At 42.2% G+C, this 19,236-nt stretch overlaps 1 long non-coding RNA gene across 1 annotated transcript; it reads left to right on the forward strand.

Moving 5' to 3' along the window:
- Positions 1–1,597: 1,597 nt before the first annotated feature.
- On the forward strand, positions 1,598–2,230 carry LOC120052010. The gene is made up of 3 exons (XR_005477351.1): positions 1,598–1,811; positions 1,919–2,023; positions 2,142–2,230. It is a non-coding gene; the product is annotated as an uncharacterized LOC120052010 (long non-coding RNA).
- The last annotated feature ends 17,006 nt before the right edge of the window (positions 2,231–19,236 follow it).

The raw sequence follows: 19,236 nt of genomic DNA on the forward strand, positions 1-19,236 counted from the left end.
GTACAAATGTGCCAGGATATGCTTTGGAAGAACAGGTCTGCGGCCGCAGTGATCTCAAGGCTCTAAGAATTGCTTCAATGGACTATAGCCCTGACAACAAAGTGACAATTTTAGCCTGTGACCTTTATGATAAGTCTAATGCTACAAAGTCTGTCAATTCTCCTGTAGCTTCCAGAGCACGCAAACATGTAAACTTTTTTATTCCTGTGTTTAGTTTTAAATGGGTGGATTATCCAATTTTCATAACCCTTATGAATAAGCTGGACATTCTCTTCCAAAATGGTGAACAGTTACAGCGCTGGGCGAGGCTTTCCTTGAGACAGAGTCAAGACCAAAAGGCCAGACGTCGGATCTACCCCTGGAGTGAAAACTTACCAAGTGTTGCTGAGCCTGGCAAGAGATCCCGGCATTTTGATGACCAACTGGACACTGACAATGGGGGGTGGTTGCATCAGATCCCTGGATCTGTAAGAACGGCATTGTAAAATACCTTAATAATGTAAGGCTATAAAATGTATGTACTAAATATTTTGAATGAAATAAATGGTTTTAAAAGCAGAATCTTACCATGTCAGGAACTCTCGCGTTTGTTCACTCTTAGCGCAGTCGGTCCCTGAGAAAAAAACTTGCGCAATGTGCGCGCGTGTGTGTGTGTGTGTGTTTCAAAAACAGAGAAAAAAGGGTCGGGTGTGTTTGTTAAAAAAATACCCTTGCATCTGCGCTCAAGGCTCTCTATGCATGGGGGTCGTTTGAAACCAAGGTTTACACTATCTGGCAAAACAGATGCCTAAAAGTCATTCAGCCCAGCGATGTCGAGACCTCCCCACCCCAGCATCTAGATGCTAGCCCCCGGAGATTTTAGAATATCAAAAAGATACCTAATGTTTAGACACCCCCCCAATACCCTATGTTTGAACCAAATGGCAGGTGTTTGAACCACATGTCTTAGGCTTCAAAGATAACTTTGAGGCGGTTTTAGCGCGAAAAAATACGACACCACTAGAGTCAGACGGCTACAAAAGCTATGCAAAACAGGTCCCCCCTGTTAGCCTCGTTTTAGCGCAGTTACCCTACAGCATTCCCCCCAGGAATAGTTATCGGACGGACCCCGTTAAAAAAGATAATCTGGGAAAAACCTCCTCATGGATATTTCTGAAGGTTAGTTCTTGAAATAAATATTTACATATGCTATATATTAGATTTGTTTGTTCTGGGGAATTGTTTGAAAACGTTGTATGTTATAGAAATATTAAACAGGCCTTAGGGCCCGGATTCTTAACGTATAAAATGTCAATATTAGCTAAAATGATTAGAGCTTTAATATTATCTAATGTTTTTTTAGATTCTCAAACCTTCACGCAGATTCTCCGAGATATAAATGAGCTCGAACCGGCCGTAGGGTCTCCGGAACAAATTGCTTACATCCCAACGCCGACCCTGAATTGTAGTAAGTAAGATCCAAGAATTCCGTAAGAATATTTATACCTTAAAAACAAAAAGTGTCGGCATCTTATATTAAAAGTTATTTTATGTGTTTACAGCGGAAATACCTCCGAGAAGGGATGCCATAGGTAGTCTACACGGTTTCTGTGAAGGATATGCCTACGAGACAATTTTGCCCTACTCCCAGGATGTATTTACACACAAGCCGCAAACAGAGACTTTAAACGGCAGGTCAACTCCCCTGAGCCAGGACCGTTGGGCGCCCCCTATTAAACACCAACGGACAATCAGTGCCCAGATCCACAGGTCCGCTTCACCCGAACAATACTACTGGGCGGGTATTCACGAGACAGCGTTACAAGGACAAGGTATGAATCAATTATCATTTATATATATATTTTATTTTTATGCCTGAATATATAAAATAATATGTTTAAACATGGCCTAATGCTGTTTTTTTTATTTTTTATTTCAGGCTCACAAGCTACAGACCAGGCAGATGCTATAATTAGGGTTGCCCAAAGACATGTTCCCGAGTTCTCAGAGCTTCTTCAGAACAGCCCTCTTCAAAAAAGCCGAGGTATTTAATTAATGTATTGTTAATATATAGGCTTATATCTGAAATGTATTTTACATTTTTATCAAACATATTTTAGGGTTAATAACCTATTTTTCTGTATGTATTATTTTTAATGCAGACTCCTCGCCGGCTTATAAAGACATCCAAGAAGCTACACATCTAGATCCCGAGGAGGCGCCAAAGACCCCAGTCACCAGAACAGCGAAGCCTGATGATTTCAAAGTTTTAAATGACATTTCTGAGGTAGACGATTTGATGTTCTGTGAAGTGGCCAACCTTATTGAAACGGCCAATTCTGGTGGGGCAACAGCCTCTTGTGAAATAGACCAAGCCGTGCTTTTCAAGGCTTTTACACAGGGTTTAAAATCACGAAAGGCTTTACTTCAACGTCGTATGGGTATTCTATTCGAACATCAATACAATCAGGATGTGTCATTCTGGCGTAGAGAGCTTCCCCGCATGTTAAACAACAGTAGGGTTAAAACAAGCAAATACCTCCGTTAAAAAACACATATGTAAAAAACACAAGCACACACATCCTTAAGTAGAGAAATGGCGCCCCCTATAGACCTAAGCGAGACAATTGAAACCCTCTTAGCGGAAATCCCTACAGAGCTCCAAGATATAATTAACCATATGAATGATTCTGGGCTAATTGACATAGGGGCTATAGATGAAAACCTATTATCCCAGATTCCCTCCGAACTCATTGAAATTATTACACGTATGAATGAGTCAGGGTCTGCCGATGAAAACAGGTTATCACAGATACCCGAATCAATCATATCTTTAATTACCCTGATGAACGAGAGCCCTAGGTTTAATTCTGCACCCCCTACACCTCTAAGCCATCCTTTAACACCCATGTTCGAAGAGTCTGAAACCCAATACGATGTTTTTGAACAGCTGAACAAATGTCTATCAAATCTGGAGCGGGAAGGTCTTGATCACAATGTACAGAACGAGAGCCCTAGGTTTAATTCTGCACCACCTACACCTCTAAGCCAGCCTTTAACACCCATGTCTGAAGAGTCTGAAACCCAATACGATGTTTTTGAACAGTTGGACAATTGTCTAGCAAATCAGGATGGGGATGGTCTTGATCGCAGTGAACATGTTTTGTATCGAAATAAATTCCACAATATTGAGGTTCGACAGTTTTTCAATTTCGCATGGGGGGGTCAGATTCGGGAATATGCTGTGTTTTACGTAATGCTTATGGACACTTTGAATGAACTGGTAGATAGAGTTAGAGCTTATAGCCAACCAAGGGATACCTTACAGTTGGAAATTTTTGGAGACAGTCTGCAGAGCCGTGTATCGCTTATTTTAAATAAGGGTGAAGCAGATCTTGAACAATTTGTTAACCTGCTAGAACGCCTTGTTCAGTCAAATTTAAACGTGCTAGCAGATAGGACCCTCGAACTTGTAGTACAATTAGTCCGGCCACCACAAGGGGGCTGCGGGCAGAGACGTAAACTCGATAGCCTGATGCAGTCCGAAATCATAAGCAATAAAAAGGCCTACCTCATAATCGTTCACAATCATGGTAATAAGCTATGCTTTGCCATAGGTTTGGCCCACTTACTCAGCCCAGGATGTACAGAGCGCGAAGCGTTACAGAAAGCTCAAGAGCTACAAAAGGCTGTGGGTTTAGGTATACAGGAGGCTGTGGCTTTCTCCGACATAGGCAAATTTGAAAACTTTCTGAATATCAAGATTGTGGTTTTGTACCACAGCAGGGCTAATGACGCTCTCTTGAAGTTCCAAAATATACAAGAACCACACCCTAAGACTATGTACTTTTATGTGCAAAATGAGCATTACTATGCCGTAACTAACATCACAGCATTTTTAGGCGCCCCATATGTCTGTCCAGCCTGTCATACCGGCTACACCCGCAAGGGGGGGCACTCGTGCCGTTATAACTGTTCAGTATGTCTGGATAAACAATGCCCTATGCAACCGCTAAACTTGACACCCTGTGAGGATTGTCACCGCACATGTCGTTCGGCCTACTGTTACGAAAAACACAAAACTGAAACATGGCACCCCAAGGCCTGTAAATCTGTAAGCAGTTGTGACATTAACAAGAAATGTCCAAAATGTCATTGCAATTACAACCTTAAAATAGACAGCCCTAAACCCCATGTTTGTGGTATTCTACATTGCCCAATCTGTAAAGGGCCCTTGAAAAGCAGAGATGCAGAACTTGTTCAAGAAGTACCACATGAGTGTTACATTCAGCCCTTGGCTGAAGATGAACATACAGAGAAATATGTTTTTTATGATTTTGAGACAAATCAGCAATCAGGGGTTCACTTGCCTATTTTTGTATCTACCATGACTTTCACCGGTGAAAAGTGGTCGGCCGAGGGGCCCGATTGCGCCCGACTCTTTCTAAAACATTTTAGAAAGGCCCAGTACAGAAACTTCACGTTTATAGCTCACAATGCGCGAGCCTATGACTCCTATCTGCTTCTGAACCCTTTGATACAGCAAGGCGTGGCGCCCAGTGTCATTGCTCAAGGGAGTAAAATCTTATGTTTTGTTGACCACGCCTTCAAACAGAGATACATTGACAGCTTAAGCTTCTTACCCATGAGATTGGCTCAAATGCCAGAGGCCTTGGGTTTTGAAAACTCGGTCAAAGGCTATTTCCCCCACTTCTTCACATCTGAGGAGAATCTACATTATATAGGAGCTTATCCAGCCCCCGAAATGTACGGTTGTGATCAAATGTCTCCCAAAGAGCGTGAGAAATTCATGACGTGGTACGAGACAGTAAGACATGGAACTTTTGATTTTCATAAAGAGATGGAATCATACTGTGACAATGACGTGGTTATACTACGTGAAGGATGCCTCAGATTCAGAGAAGAGGTAATCAAAGATGCAGGCATTGACCCCTGGAGCTGTACAACTATTGCATCCGCGTGCATGAAAACCTATCGTACACACTATCTAACTCCAGCATCTATAGCTATCCCATCGCCAGACAACTACCGACGACAATTCAAGGCCTACTCTAGTGGTTCCATTCAATGGTTGGAGTACCTCGCCCAGGATAAAAATGTTTTTATCCAACATGCTTTGAATCGGGGGGAGAAGGCTTTTGGGCCTTACCATGTCGATGGATACACACAGATTGACGGTGTTGAGACAGTGTATGAGTACAACGGTTGTTTCTTCCACGGTTGTAAATTATGCTTTGTCCCCCAGGCCATGTGTGTCCTAACCCAAAAGACTTTTGGGGAAATGTACCAAGAGTTTCAAGACAAACTGAATTCTTTAAAGGCTACTTACGGGTTAAAAGTTGTGGTTTTGTGGGAACACGAATGGACAGCCCTGAAAAAGGCGGATCCTCATGTTCAGGCCTTCCTTACCCAATATGACCCTCCAGAGCCCCTGGAACCGAGACAGGCCTTGTTTGGAGGCAGGACCAATGCTTTGACATTGCGTTATGTAGCTCAACCCGACGAGACAATAGGCTATGTAGATTTTACATCCCTATATCCTCATGTAATGAGTTCCTCATGCTATCCTATAGGGCATCCTGAAATTATTCACAGCGACTTTGACATACCTCAAAATTATTTTGGTTTAATCAAAGCGACTGTCTACCCTCCTAGGGGTCTGTTTATACCTGTGCTGCCTTACAAGGGGTCTAAAGGAAAACTTTTCTTTCCCCTTTGTCGCACATGCTGTGAACACAACAACCAGGAAAACCCATGTGATCACTCAGATCAAGAAAGAGCCCTGACCGGTGTATGGGTCACAGTTGAATTCTCTAAGGCTTTGGAGAAGGGGTATCGTGTGGCCAAAATCTTTGAAGTGTGGAACTTTTCCAGGAAATCAGACACACTTTTTAAAGAGTACATCAAGACCTTCTTGAGATGCAAGCAGATGGCTTCAGGCTATCCAGCATCGGTCACAGATCAAGAGAGTAAAGAGAAGTACATTCAAGACTACCATGACAGAGAAGGCATACTTCTTGACCCTGACAGAATACAGGTCAACAAAACCAAAAGAAATGTTTCGAAATTGTACTTGAACTCCCTTTGGGGGAAGTTAGCGCAGAGAAGCAATATGCTAACAACTTCGATCATTAAAGACCCGGAAGAATTTTTGGAATTTGTTTTTTCGGACCAATACGAAATTTCACATTTTTCATTCTTGAGTCAAGACATTGCCTTGGTGCAATGGCGGCGCAACCCAAAGTGGGTTCTACCCCCAGGTAATGTAAATGTGTTTCTTGCAGCATTTACCACAGCCTATGGCCGACTTGAACTGTACACCCTCATGGAACAGCTTCAGAGGCGGGTTCTTTACCACGACACAGACTCTGTGGTCTATGTAAGCAAGCCGGGGGATTGGAACCCCCCACTTAGCAACTATCTTGGGGGTTTAACTAGTGAACTCGCCGAGGGTGACCATATTACAGAATGGTCCTCATGTGGGCCCAAAAGCTATGCTTTTAGGACTAAAGCCAATCACGTGGTGTTGAAAGCCAAAGGCGTGACTCAAAACTACGAAAATGCCCCGCGTGTAAACTTGGAATCAATCACGCGCTTGGTCGAGGGGTTCGTAAATGACAAGAATAGTGACTTGGAGATTTTGACCTCCTACAACAAAATAGTGAGGGATAAAAAGGGGTTCCATCTAAGAAACGCCCCACTCACTAAAAGATTCAGGGTAGTCTATGACAAGAGACGGCTATTGCCTGACGGTACCACATTGCCCTTTGGCTACTGACTTAGGCTACAAGCCCCAGTGTGTCTTAAAGCTTAAGATATAATGACGGCTGTCGAGGATTTTGACCCCCGTTTAAAACTGCCCTTTTCGGCCTTAATTGCAGGCCCATCAAACAGTGGTAAAACTTTTTTTGTAAAAAGTATTTTAGAGAATTCTGAACATGTGTTATCTCAAAAGCCTGACAATATTGTATGGTGTTATTCATGTTACCAACCTCTGTATGATGAATTATTGAAGACAATAAAAATCAAGTTTGTTGAAGGAATACCCGAATCTCTGTCTGATGACGAACTTCTCCCCCCACATAAATATAATCTGCTGGTTTTGGACGATATGCTATTTGCTGGTAGCGAACACCCCGAAATTGCACGAGCTTTTACCCAATATACTCATCATAGAAACCTGTCCGTGCTTTACTTGGTCCAGAATGTGTTTCACCAAGGTAAAAATAGTCGGACCATTAGCTTGAATGCCAACTACATGGTATTGTTTAAAAATCCTAGAGACAAACTGCAAATTAGCACTCTAGCTCAGCAGATGTACCCTGGACGGAAATCATACTTTATGGAGAGCTATGAGGACGCTACCAAAGAGCCATTTTCTTATTTAATCGTGGATTTAAAAGCAAATACTCCAGAACACCTTAGGCTACGTACAGGGCTGTTTCCGTGGGAGCGGCCTGCTGCATACCTTCCTAAAAAGTAAACGCTATGTCTCTGCGTTTAAAAAGAAACCTGCCCCTCTTGACAAGGCTAGTTGGGTCTACAGCTAAAGGACGGAAGGCCATCTTGGGTAGTTGTTCTTCAGATCTCATATTAGCCTTATGTGAGATTGCTTTGAATCTTCTCAAAGGACGCATTCCACTCACCCTGAACCAATTGAAAAAATTAAAGAGACAAAAGACCGCGATCAAACTCTTTGCCAATAAAAGGGCCAGTCTTCAAAAGAAAAGACATAGTATACAACAGTCTGGGGGTTTTCTTCTACCTTTACTCAGTATAGCCGTGCCCTTCATCACCAGCCTTATTGCGGCCAGACGTGGGGGTTGAACACGCGGTGTGATGGCCACTAAAATGTACTTGGTGCCACAACAAGAGTTGGATAGACTTAAAAATCAAATGCAGGGTCCTGAAAATATCAGACAAACAGCTGAAAATGATTTGGATACGGCCATGAAGGATGTTTTGAACCGAAAAGGATTGAACCCCTATGATAAGATCCAAAAATACACAAACCTAATGCAAAGATATTTGACTCTGGTAAAGCAAGGGGAGAGAGAGACCAACCATTTAACACTTTCCCTACCGGACCCTTTAACAGATGTCGAACCTAACGATAGCCAGGCCCCGGTAAGGCCTGTACCGGCGATCTTACCTAGTGAAGATCCTATGTCTGGTGAAGCTCAAATGCCTTTTGAAGATAAAGTTATGCATGACCTACTGACACATGTGCCTTTACGTAACAGGAAGAATGTTAAATACATTATGAACAAGATAAAAGACTCAAAGGGGTTAGCTGCTTGGAACGATTCTGGAGAGTTTATACTTCAGGGCGCTGTTGTTAGGGGGTCCCATATGGTGGACTTACTTAAAAGTACCACGGCTGCCCACAAGGTTGCTGATGACCGAAGGCCTCCCGGCTGGCGTCAGTTTCTTAAGGCCCTGGCAATCCTGAACATTCCCCTCTCGGGTGTACCCAACCATAAGCTTCGTCAACAGATTCAAGCTTTAAAACAAAAGCCTTCAACGAGATACAGCACCCCTAAAGATGCCCCAACGACACCGTCCCCCTATGAAAGCGATGATGCTAACTCATTTACTCCCATGAACGTCTCAGGACCTTTTCCTAATCCCGATCTCTCGGGGTGGTTAGACTTTTGAAAATGACTTTTGAATGACTATGATTAAATTCAATAAATTTTTTATTTGAAAAATAAGCAAGTTAACATTTGTGGCATTCTTGAAACATATGACGTGAGCATACGCCTTGATTACGCGTTCTTAAAGGACACACATTTGAACACTTTTGATATTTTCTAACAAAACAAGATACAAGGTTATCATTACTTCTTAAATCATCCTTATAAAGAGACATAACATCTTCAAAAGAAACTCCCCGGGCTCTTTGGCACAGGTAAAATACACAGTGGTGACCGCATGTAGTGGAAAGGTTATCTTGCACTTGTTTGATGCTGTAGTAGATCTTTGTACCGTTTAGGGTCAAAAAATCTTTAATAGATTTAGGGAAATGTGAAAAACCGGGGGGAAAGCCATAGGAATCAAAAAAAGTTGAGATTTTTCGTCCACCTTCCTGTTCTAATGTCATAGCTAGCCAATGTTCACCAGGCATGTGTTTAGGATGGGTATTGACAATAAACATTGCAGGCCTCTCAGGCCATATCTCAATAGGTAATTCATCACAAGCCAACACTCCACAAAATTGTTTTCCAATCAAGCGGCTCATGAGCCCGTCCAACTCTTGGGTATTCATGTCTTTGCTCAAAGGTTCTTAATAATAATCCACTAAGACCTGTCTTCGGGCATTCACTTCCAAGATTGAATCAGAGCATGCGTAAACAATCATGCTAACTGTACAGGCTAAAGGTGTACGGAAACGCATTTCCAGCCTGAGGTTACCTTGGGACACCACAGACAGATTTCCTAAGGTGTCATCATCAGGGGATAAATTGAAAGCATACAACGTGTAACCCTCTGCAAAATCATTTCTGTCAATAGGTAAAGAGAGATCTTTTAGATGGCGCCCTGTAGCCAGGAATAGATTGTAAAATTCTCGCACAGATATGTTGTTATTAAATTGGGGTTGGAAAGCCTTCGCCGGAACCTGACGTCCGTCCTGACAGAGAGCTACATACTCTGCATTGAAGTGTTGAAAATTAAAGGGGTTTTTATCTAAACTCCCCGTATTAGAGGCGTGATCAACCAGACCTATAACCACATATCTAGGTAAAGGGCCTAGAAATAGGTTTTCTTGACTGCAGATTCTACTGCCCACAGGTATGCTAAAGGTTTTCATGGTAATTCTTTGGAGAGGGTAAAGGGCATTGCCTTTCATCAAAGCATGTGAGTGACCCAGGCGTACGGCCGGAGATACAGACACTTTTTTAATAAAAAGGGTGGCCCCCAACACTTTCAAACTAAAATCCCCGTCTTGGGGAGACATCAGGCAAAAATCATCCTTGGCCCTGGTTAATTTTAATCTTAAATCAACCGAATTTAAGAGTAACCGTTCTTGAAAGAAAATGTCCGAGTGTATAGGGCCTAGCAAATGAAACTCTCGAGATTCGGCGCAGTAGCGAGCTCGTGCCGCTAGTCCTTTGTTTGCACCGGTGGAAGGGTCTGTCGATTCCATAGAGGCTCCTGCAGTATCCTTGCTAAACAGCCCGGCGCTAAATTGTGTTTTGAGAGTGTCTTCGGAGTAGTTTAGTAAACACTCCATGATGGCTCTATATGGGTATGTGGCGCTGCTTTGACTGATCAGGCGTTCACCCAAAGTCACATCAACTTGGGAGAAAATGGTGGCCAAGGGGTAATTAATGAGACTCACTTTGGCATCGCCTGCAATATTAGACCCATCTCTTTTGGTCACTTTTAGACGTAAATGCACCAAGGTGTTGTTGAGGTCCAGATAGTTGTCACCGTGGCCTGGTATGAAAAATTCGATAGGCCCGTTATCGGTAATAGCAGAGAGAGGGGCTATCTCCACATAACTGGATCTATCTATTGAATGCTGCGTTAACGGGGCCGTGAAAAGATCGAGTTCTGTCTTTATAGCTTCAGAGGACATTCGATGTAAAAGAGCCATGTCACTTATTCTTTTAGAAAATACTTCCTAGTATTCTTTTAGCCTGTTTTGGTTCAGACCTCCTCACTTTACCACGTCTTTGACTTACTGAGGTTCTTTTAACAGTTAACCGCCGCTTTTTAGGTGCCGGCCTGCGTCTTAAACCTGGGGGTCTCTTTTTTGGTCTTCGAGACAATATCATAAGCCCCGAGCCTTCTTGATGCTCCACATCTGGTGACGCCCTTCGGGTCATAGCATTGGCTACAACCTCACTTACTATATTTTTAGCCGCGGATTTTAAATGTGGTTTGGCTATGCTGAAGCCCCTCTTCATAAACGGTAAAACCATCCTGAAGAGGTTACGGAATATACCGCCTATCCCCGCACCATACATTGTCGGTGCTCCATGATATCCTGGTAGTCCATTACCAACTTGATCCACATAGTATGAAACATAACGGTTAGGGTCGAGCTGATGGTGCTCCATAACTCTTTTATTTGTATTATGTTTATAAATATAATACAGATATTATATATGTAGAGAGGTTTTGGTGGGTCTAAAGTGGAGTTTTACAATCGTTTTACCATAAGTAAATTCAATGTTTTCGTTCTGATCCGTTTTAAGCTCAACCAGAATGTTTTCAATATAGTTCTTGCTGACATGTACGTAGTGCGGCTTGTCATAATTGACAGTGACGATGTCCCCATCCTTTCCGTCTATATGAACTGTTCGCAGGAGGGGCACACAGGTGTCTCCGACCCTTTGATAGGTTATGATGTCGGTATACACAAATATGTTGTAAAATCCTGCATGTATATCCGCAGGGAATGGGAATAATTTATCGTTCACATACGTCCATTTATTGGGCCCCATCCCCAACATGTAGGCTAAATTACCGCTGGTCTTTATACCTCCGTTAGCAGGCCCTGAGATTTGTATCCTTTTATGGATTGGATTGTAGAATAGGAATATTTCCATCTTGTTCAGGGTTAGGTGTTCATTCAACTCTGAGACGATCCTGTCGACGGTTCTATAGAAACCTTTTTTAAGCTTAATAAGTTTTGCAGGTTCCGATAACCTTTTGCAATAAAAATCACGGTCCTTAGCTTTGATATTATACCAACTATGGGGGTATGTAATCTCGCTGAGACCTACTTCCCAAGCCTCTGATAACTCTATAGGCTTTGGAAAATTGGTTGTATAATTCGAACTCTGATTATTACGATATATCTGTGCCGACGCATTACTGGGGAGAGTCAGGTAGAAGCCGCTGTGTTCCATGATGCCCAACTGTGTACACGCGACTGATGCGCTAGTTATCATGACTAGGGGTTTAAATTAATCCCCGTTGCCTCCACCACATCATGCTCCAATACCCAACTGTTGAACTTTTGAGGCCAGTTTTTCCAGCGGACCAGCAACCATTTTTTACCCTTTTCTCTCTTCTGATCTAGAATCTCCTCCACGTGAAAGACTTTGTCTTTACCCAACTGGACCTTCTGTAATTCCTTTTCATAAAAAGATCCCTCTATAAGATCCCCGTCATAATCTTTTAATTTGTAGACCGGGGGAATGCGTGGCAGACATTCTGTAACGGTAAACAACTCCGAGCTAAAGCCTTGTTCGTATTTTTTGTCGAAAACACCCCTCAACTTTGATATACGCACCAAGTCACCCACTAGGAATTTAAAAGTCATTTTTTTCTTACGGCGAAGTGGGAACAAACCATACATATTTTTAAAGACTTGAAAAGAGTTTTCCGAAGAGACGTCAGAGGGCTTCATACGTATACTCTTATGGAAGCTGTGGTTGTACCCGTTTACTAAATCCTGAACTATGTCTGTATATCTGTGGGTGTTGTGAGCTGTAAAATATCGCCACATCCGCTCTTTCAAAGTCCTATTAAAGCGTTCCACAACCGAAGCTTTCAAATCAGAGCCTGTAGCAAAATGTACTATATTATACTTATTCATTAGCTTCTGAAATGTTTTATTAAAAAATTCTTTTCCGCCATCCGTCTGCACTTTCTTGGGTGCGCCTCCTGCCTTCAAGATCGATTCAAAGGCCCTGGTCACCTCTGCCCCGCTCTTATTTTTTAACACCCTTACATAGGCTAATTTAGAGAAAATATCTATAACCGTTAGCATGTAGCGCTTTCCATCATTTTTATCGGCCAGGGACTGCATGTCACATAGATCCGCCTGAAATTGGGATAAGGGGTGCGTAGAAAAAAACTCTATTTCTTGGAAATTGTTTTCTTACAGGTTTATGTAGAGTGTAGGCATCTTGCTCGGATAACCATTCATTCACTTTAGCATCGCTTAACAGACTACCTGTTTCTTCGACTATAGCTCTCTGTAAACGCTCTTTACCCCCATAAGACCCGGGGTTAGCGGGATTATAATATATGTTTTTCAACAGCTGCTCAGCCATCCTTCTTGCCTCGCTGAGGTACAATAACGTTAATGAGCCACTTTCATATAACGACAACATTTCAGTTTGTGAATTTTTATTTTAAGAATGCAACAAGTATTACGTATACAGACAATTCAGGATTTGTTGCAAGATACAAGTCCCAGTTTTCTCAACAATCACAGCATGCAACACCCTGTATATATGGTTTAGATTTACAGTTTTGTGTCGCTGAATTTTTAAAACACACACGTCTGATATATAAGTATATAAACAACAAATATGATACACATTCACATTAAAGGGTGGTTCAAACAAATAATGTAAAATCTTAGCCAAAGTTATTTCTAGTTCTTCAGAATCCTCAACAAGCCTTGATACCATATGTGTCCATTGTAAACTCTCGCCCGTATGTCGGACCTGTTTCATGATTTGCTCCATTTTCAGCAAACGCTCTACATTAGCCCAGGTATTGTGTGTCGTGTAGAACGATCCCTTGTTCACTTTATTTTCAATAATCTGATGCATAACATATGTAAGGTCTCTCAAAAGAAAAAAGGTATTTATTCGCTCAAACATCGTAGACACATAGTTACCCATAGCTCTAAATAACAAAATGTCACTCGGTCTCTTGGGATTTATTGAGCCAGAAAAGCATCACATCAGCCACCACAGCTTCCCGGTATTTGTTGTCGTCCACCAGGGTGTGTCGGATTTCTTTGAGTTTCTCGTGGATGAAGATGGCCTCCTTCAGTTCATGTAGGAAGGCTTCGGTTACCCCGTAAACTCTAGGGATAGACGGCACAATACCCATAGACTCCAGGGCGATGACCAGCGCTGGTATAAAACGGCAGGACCACAGTCTTTTCACCAGCTCCTCAAAATGATTGAAAAAGTAGTATCTAGGAGGGTCGTAGAGGCAAGGATGACGACGCTGGCTGGGATGATTGATCTCACAGCCGATGCATTTTTCTCGTATATATTCGCCAATCACCACGTCTAAAAGTGTAGCTACAGAGGCCTTGATGGTATCCACAAAAATAGTACTGGCCACCCCATCAAACACATCCTCAGGCTGGGTAAATGTAGGGGGTGTCACGGGTCTTGCCAGGGGTGCGTAGAGTGTCGGGCTTCGTGGCATAGAGTCTTTAGTGTCGGGCCCCCATGACGTAGTGGCTTCCTCGTAGATGGTCTGGAGATCCATGGTGTATGCTGAAATGAAGAACTGGCTGCTTTTTTCTTTTTATTGTAGAACAAGGCCATTGGGTATCTGGGGGGGGCGGGGTTAAAGCATCCGCTTACTTAGTTTTCTTCTGACGCTGTATCTTCTTGAGGCTCTTTTGCATCGTAATCTTTACGATTCGTATATATTATGCACTTTTTTAAATGAACAAGGCTCTGCCGCTGTTGGCTCTGTACAAAGAGAGCATCCAACGGTTGCAACATTTTCAATTCCATTACATCCCAACTCTTAAAAGGAATAAGCAGACGCAGTCGGGTATCCCCAGTCAGGCCACCACCCCTAAGGTTGTGGTTTCGGATTGCCTCGGTGCCGATATAGAACTCCACGCTGCCGCACGGTCGGCCATTCTGTCTTTGTATTTTCACCCTGTGAAATATTTGTCCTGAGGAGTCAGGGGTACCTTCCCAACGGGTCTCGTGGCCCGTGAACACACTATACCCCTTGGTGATAAGGCTCAGTTCAGGACACACAACCTTGCGAAAAACCGACCAGTCTTCAACACCATATTCCAAGCCTACAGTCTGGTCTGTATATTCTTCTCCTTCATCTACCGTATAGAGGGTCACTCTACAGGCCAGGTAATCAAACCGATACCCCCACTGCTGGCCATTAGACATCAACACTTGATCTGTCAGAGCATTTGCTGGCGGTATTTGGGTTCTATACACATTTAAAAAACGTTTTTTTGGCACATCATATATTGCTGGTTGATACTTTGCCCTTGCTCTATGGGCAACCCGAGGGCCTGCTTCAGTTGTTACCGTCATCACTTCTTTGGTACCGATCCCAAATTCCATGGTTATTCTTAAGATCTTGTGCACTCTTAAACAGGAATTGTTCAGGCGCTTTATAAGGGGCCTTAACCAACCCCAAACCGTGAGAAACAGTAACAGGGTGACCTGACACATGGTCACTTACTCAACCCCACCAACCCCCCTGGGCATGCACCCTTCTAAATGACATAGGGTCATAAATCATTACATAGGGTCATAAATCAGGCTTGGGTCATAAATCATTACCGGTTGACCTGACAACTGGACCCTTACCCAAAGACCCCCACCTAACCATCATGATGTCCTGACAGGCAGCCCCTTAGGTTCACATAGCGGTCACATAGGTTCACATAGGGTCATCCATCAAATTTTGACGTGTGACATCTACTTTAATCTCTCTTACGTCTACTGGTATAGTGTGGCCATCTTTGAATGCATCAACGTTATTTTATCAAACTCTTTAGGAGCTATTGTGATGAGTCCAAAGAATACATTTGAAGTGAATAGTCAATTTAAGCATTAGCATTACATAATCAAAAAGTGAATTGTGAATAGTTTCCTTATTTTTTAAGATATCAATACCAAACGTAACATGGTTCACCATGGTATGTCTTTGACGACACTAAAATGTTTCAAGTTGATAGGTCATTGTGGAATGGATTTACTAAGGATTTAAATGGACACGTAAAATCTCCTGATTTATCAATATCTCATCCATCTCTTAACCAATCCCTTAGCTTTTTTCAAACTATGTTAATATATGTACCATGGGCCTACATACCGAATGGTGTTATTTGGTTTTTCCTCTTGACGCTAGGTGTCAGATTTTTATTTTATTTTTAAATAATGTTCCCAAGGTAAACGGACTATTTCTCAGGTCCAGATAGTAGAATATGCATATAATTTACAGATTAGGAGAGAAAACACTCCAAAGTTTCCAAAACTGTCAAAATATTGTCTGTGAGTATAACAAAACTGATTCTGCAGGCGAAAACCTGAGAAAATCTAACCCGGAAGTGATATTTTAAAAATAAAATCTGTGTTTCCTGGCCCGTCTTTCTTCCATTTAAAGGGGTATCAACCAGATTCCTTTTCCAATGGCTTCCTCAGGCTGTGACCAGGCTTTAGACATAGTTTCAGGCTTTTATTTTGAAAAATGAGCGAGATTTTTCAAAAGTAGTCAGGTGTCCTCAGATTAGTTCCTGCGCGCGAGAGGGTAGCGCTCCATTTTCTTTTTCTCTCTTATTGAGTAGGTTACGGTCCGGTTGAAATATTATCGATTATATTTGTTAAAAACAACCTGAGGATTGATTATAAAAAAACATTTGACATGTTTCTACGACCATTACGGATACTTTTTGGAATTTTCGTCGAACGGAACAAGGCTTTGGTTTTCTGAACATAACGCGCAACCCAAATGGCGTTTTTTTGTTATAAAAGTAATATTTATCGAACAAAAAGAACATTTGTTGTGTAACTGGGAGTCTCGTGAGTGCAAACATCCGAAGATGATCAAAGGTAAGCGATTAATTGTATTGCTTTTCTGACTTTCGTGACCATGCTAATTTGGGGCTAGCTGTTCTAGCATTGATTGATACACTCACAAAAGCTTGGATTTCTTTCTCTGTAAAGCATATTTTCAAAATCTGACACGATAGGTGGATTAACAAAAAGCTAAGCTGTGTTTTGGTATATTTCACTTGTGATTGCATGATTATAAATATTTTTAGTAATATTTTGCGCCCTGCAATTCAGCGGTTGTTTAGGAAAATGATCCCGTAAAAGGGAAGTTAATGAGAATACGTTTTTCATATGTTTTCTGAAATATAGAAAATTAAGAAAAATCTAGCCTGACGGACCTTATCGGTCCTTGAGGCAAATTTGTTCATCATGAGGAAAGACACCTACATACAGATTCAAGTCTTCAGTTCAAATGGGGCGATGGATATGAGGGTTTAAGTAAGACTGTTTATAACAGCGTCCCTTATAGGCCAATCGGTGCCACTCTTTTTTACTAAATTACTCATGGCCTCTAGTTTCTGTATGCCAAATTAGAAAAACAGTTACCAATCTATGATTGAGTTATTTGACCATGTCAAATAAAAACATAATAATAAGAATACAGAGAATAACAATATGTTTCACAGCTTCCATGTGAACCTCTAACGAGCATAAATTGACAGAGCCTTTGCCTTTGTCCTGTACTATGAACTGCAGTAAAACAGCACCTTGGAGGCCTCCCACTCTTCTTCTGAGGTCTTGAACACTACAAAGGCGGGAATCCCTGTTGGACCAATGGGGCCTCGATAACCTGTGCGTCCAGTCCGGCCCATCCCGCCAGCGTAACCCTGTCAGGACACAATACACTTCAGTGTTTTATGGATTTCCACAATATGGCATTATCTGCATGCACACTTGCATGTCAATAGAAATCTGCAGAGCAGAATATAGAAAGAGAACTGAGCATCCAATGCTACTGGGCAATAACATGATTTGTATCTGTCACTATAAATACATTAGATAGATATCAGAAGATTTTGTGTAAATAAGTGAATACATACTTTATCTCCTTTTGGTCCGGCGGGCCCTGTCAAACCAGGCAGACCCTGAAGTCCCTGGGAAAACAAATGAAACAATCAATTACCATTAGTGCTTGCATTCCAGACTTGATATCTGAGGTATAAATATTTTCATTGAAAAATATTAAGGTTTAAAAGAAAACCACCTGCAGTTCTGCTTTTGTTGCTCAATTACCATGTAATTCCATTACTATTAAAGCCTTATTTGGTAAGGAAGGCATGTCCACTGCTAAATGTACTGGTGTTGAAGTGCTAAGATGATGTAATTCCACAAACCTGCCAGTAGAGGAGACACTTGTCTTGCTTTCATTTTTTGGGCAAAGGACTCCCACAGGCCACATTGAATGATCAACAGCATCCTCCCTCTTTCATTATGGGTAATTTCTCTATATATGCCACACAAATGGGCCAAACCCCATATATAAGGGCTTGTTAGTGGATGTAAATGACCCCCATTCCTCCATTACCCTACGCTTAATTCAGTAAGCTCCTCACAAACTCAATTTCACATGAAGGTCTTCAGACACTTGGCTTGCAGTAGTGGCTAAACATCCTATGAAGCCTTACTGTAGACTAGACCACTGAAAATGCATATCCCTTCATAACACCATAGTCTCATTGCTTGAATATGCAATTAATGGTGTTTGTCCATTCAAGGATATGTGTGCATGTTAAATGTTTCTCTGCTCATTCAAACATATTTGGGGAGGAATACAGGAAAATATGCTGAAATGTGCTCCAAAAGAATGCTCAAATGTGTGCCAATACCCCTTAAAACAAGCTCCGGGGACATCAGTTTTTACGGCCCCCCCCCCATTATTTTTGAACGGCTCCAGTGGTAATGTCGCTACCTCAGGTAAAACTCTATCCCCCTTCTCCATGACTTGTCCAGCATCTGTCCACGTCTTTGTCACATTCTTTCTGCCCTTTTGTTTCTTGTTTGAATCTTTGCCACCTGTTGATGTGGAAGTGATATCGGTGTGATTTTGAGGTGTTGTTCCCTGAGGTTTCTCCAAGGGCACCTCTGCTCCTGTAGCCACACTGTCAGCAGAGGAGCCTCTAGGACAGTCTTTCTCCATGTCATAGTACTATTCTCTGGAGGCAGAGGAGTCACAGCCTGCCTCAGTATATACTCCTCTATTCTATTCAATTCTAAAAGGCCTGTTTGGGTTCAGGTGGAATCTGTAAATCATCTAACCTCACTGATGCTTTTGTTCCTGAGCCTTTTAATTCTCCATCACTGTCTGACTCCTGGGTCAGCAGGACTGGTGCAGTGGGACTGAGAATGGCTGTCTCCACTGTCTGAAATGGTACTACTACACCTTTTGTCCCAGAGACATCTCTGGCTGTATTGGTTTGGTGTGTCTGATGAACAGGTCCAGAGGTTTGTGAAGATACTGTTTTGTTTGGGATGCTTCCTGGACCCTGTGGCTCCTTTATTTTCCCAGAGAAATAGGGTTCAGAGGAAGGAGCCAGTTCACTGGATCTGTCACTCTCAGATGGCCTATCAGGAGTGGAGAGTGGGGAATCTGATACTATGCCACTATCAAACCCTACATCTTTTCCCATAGTACTATTTCTAGTGATCTTTGCTATTTTATCATTCTGCAGTGTGGAGGTTTCATTCAGCCCTCCTATCTTATGAAGGA

Source organism: Salvelinus namaycush, chromosome 8 (genome assembly GCF_016432855.1).
Source record: "Salvelinus namaycush isolate Seneca chromosome 8, SaNama_1.0, whole genome shotgun sequence".
NCBI classification, from domain to species: Eukaryota; Metazoa; Chordata; class Actinopteri; order Salmoniformes; family Salmonidae; genus Salvelinus; species Salvelinus namaycush.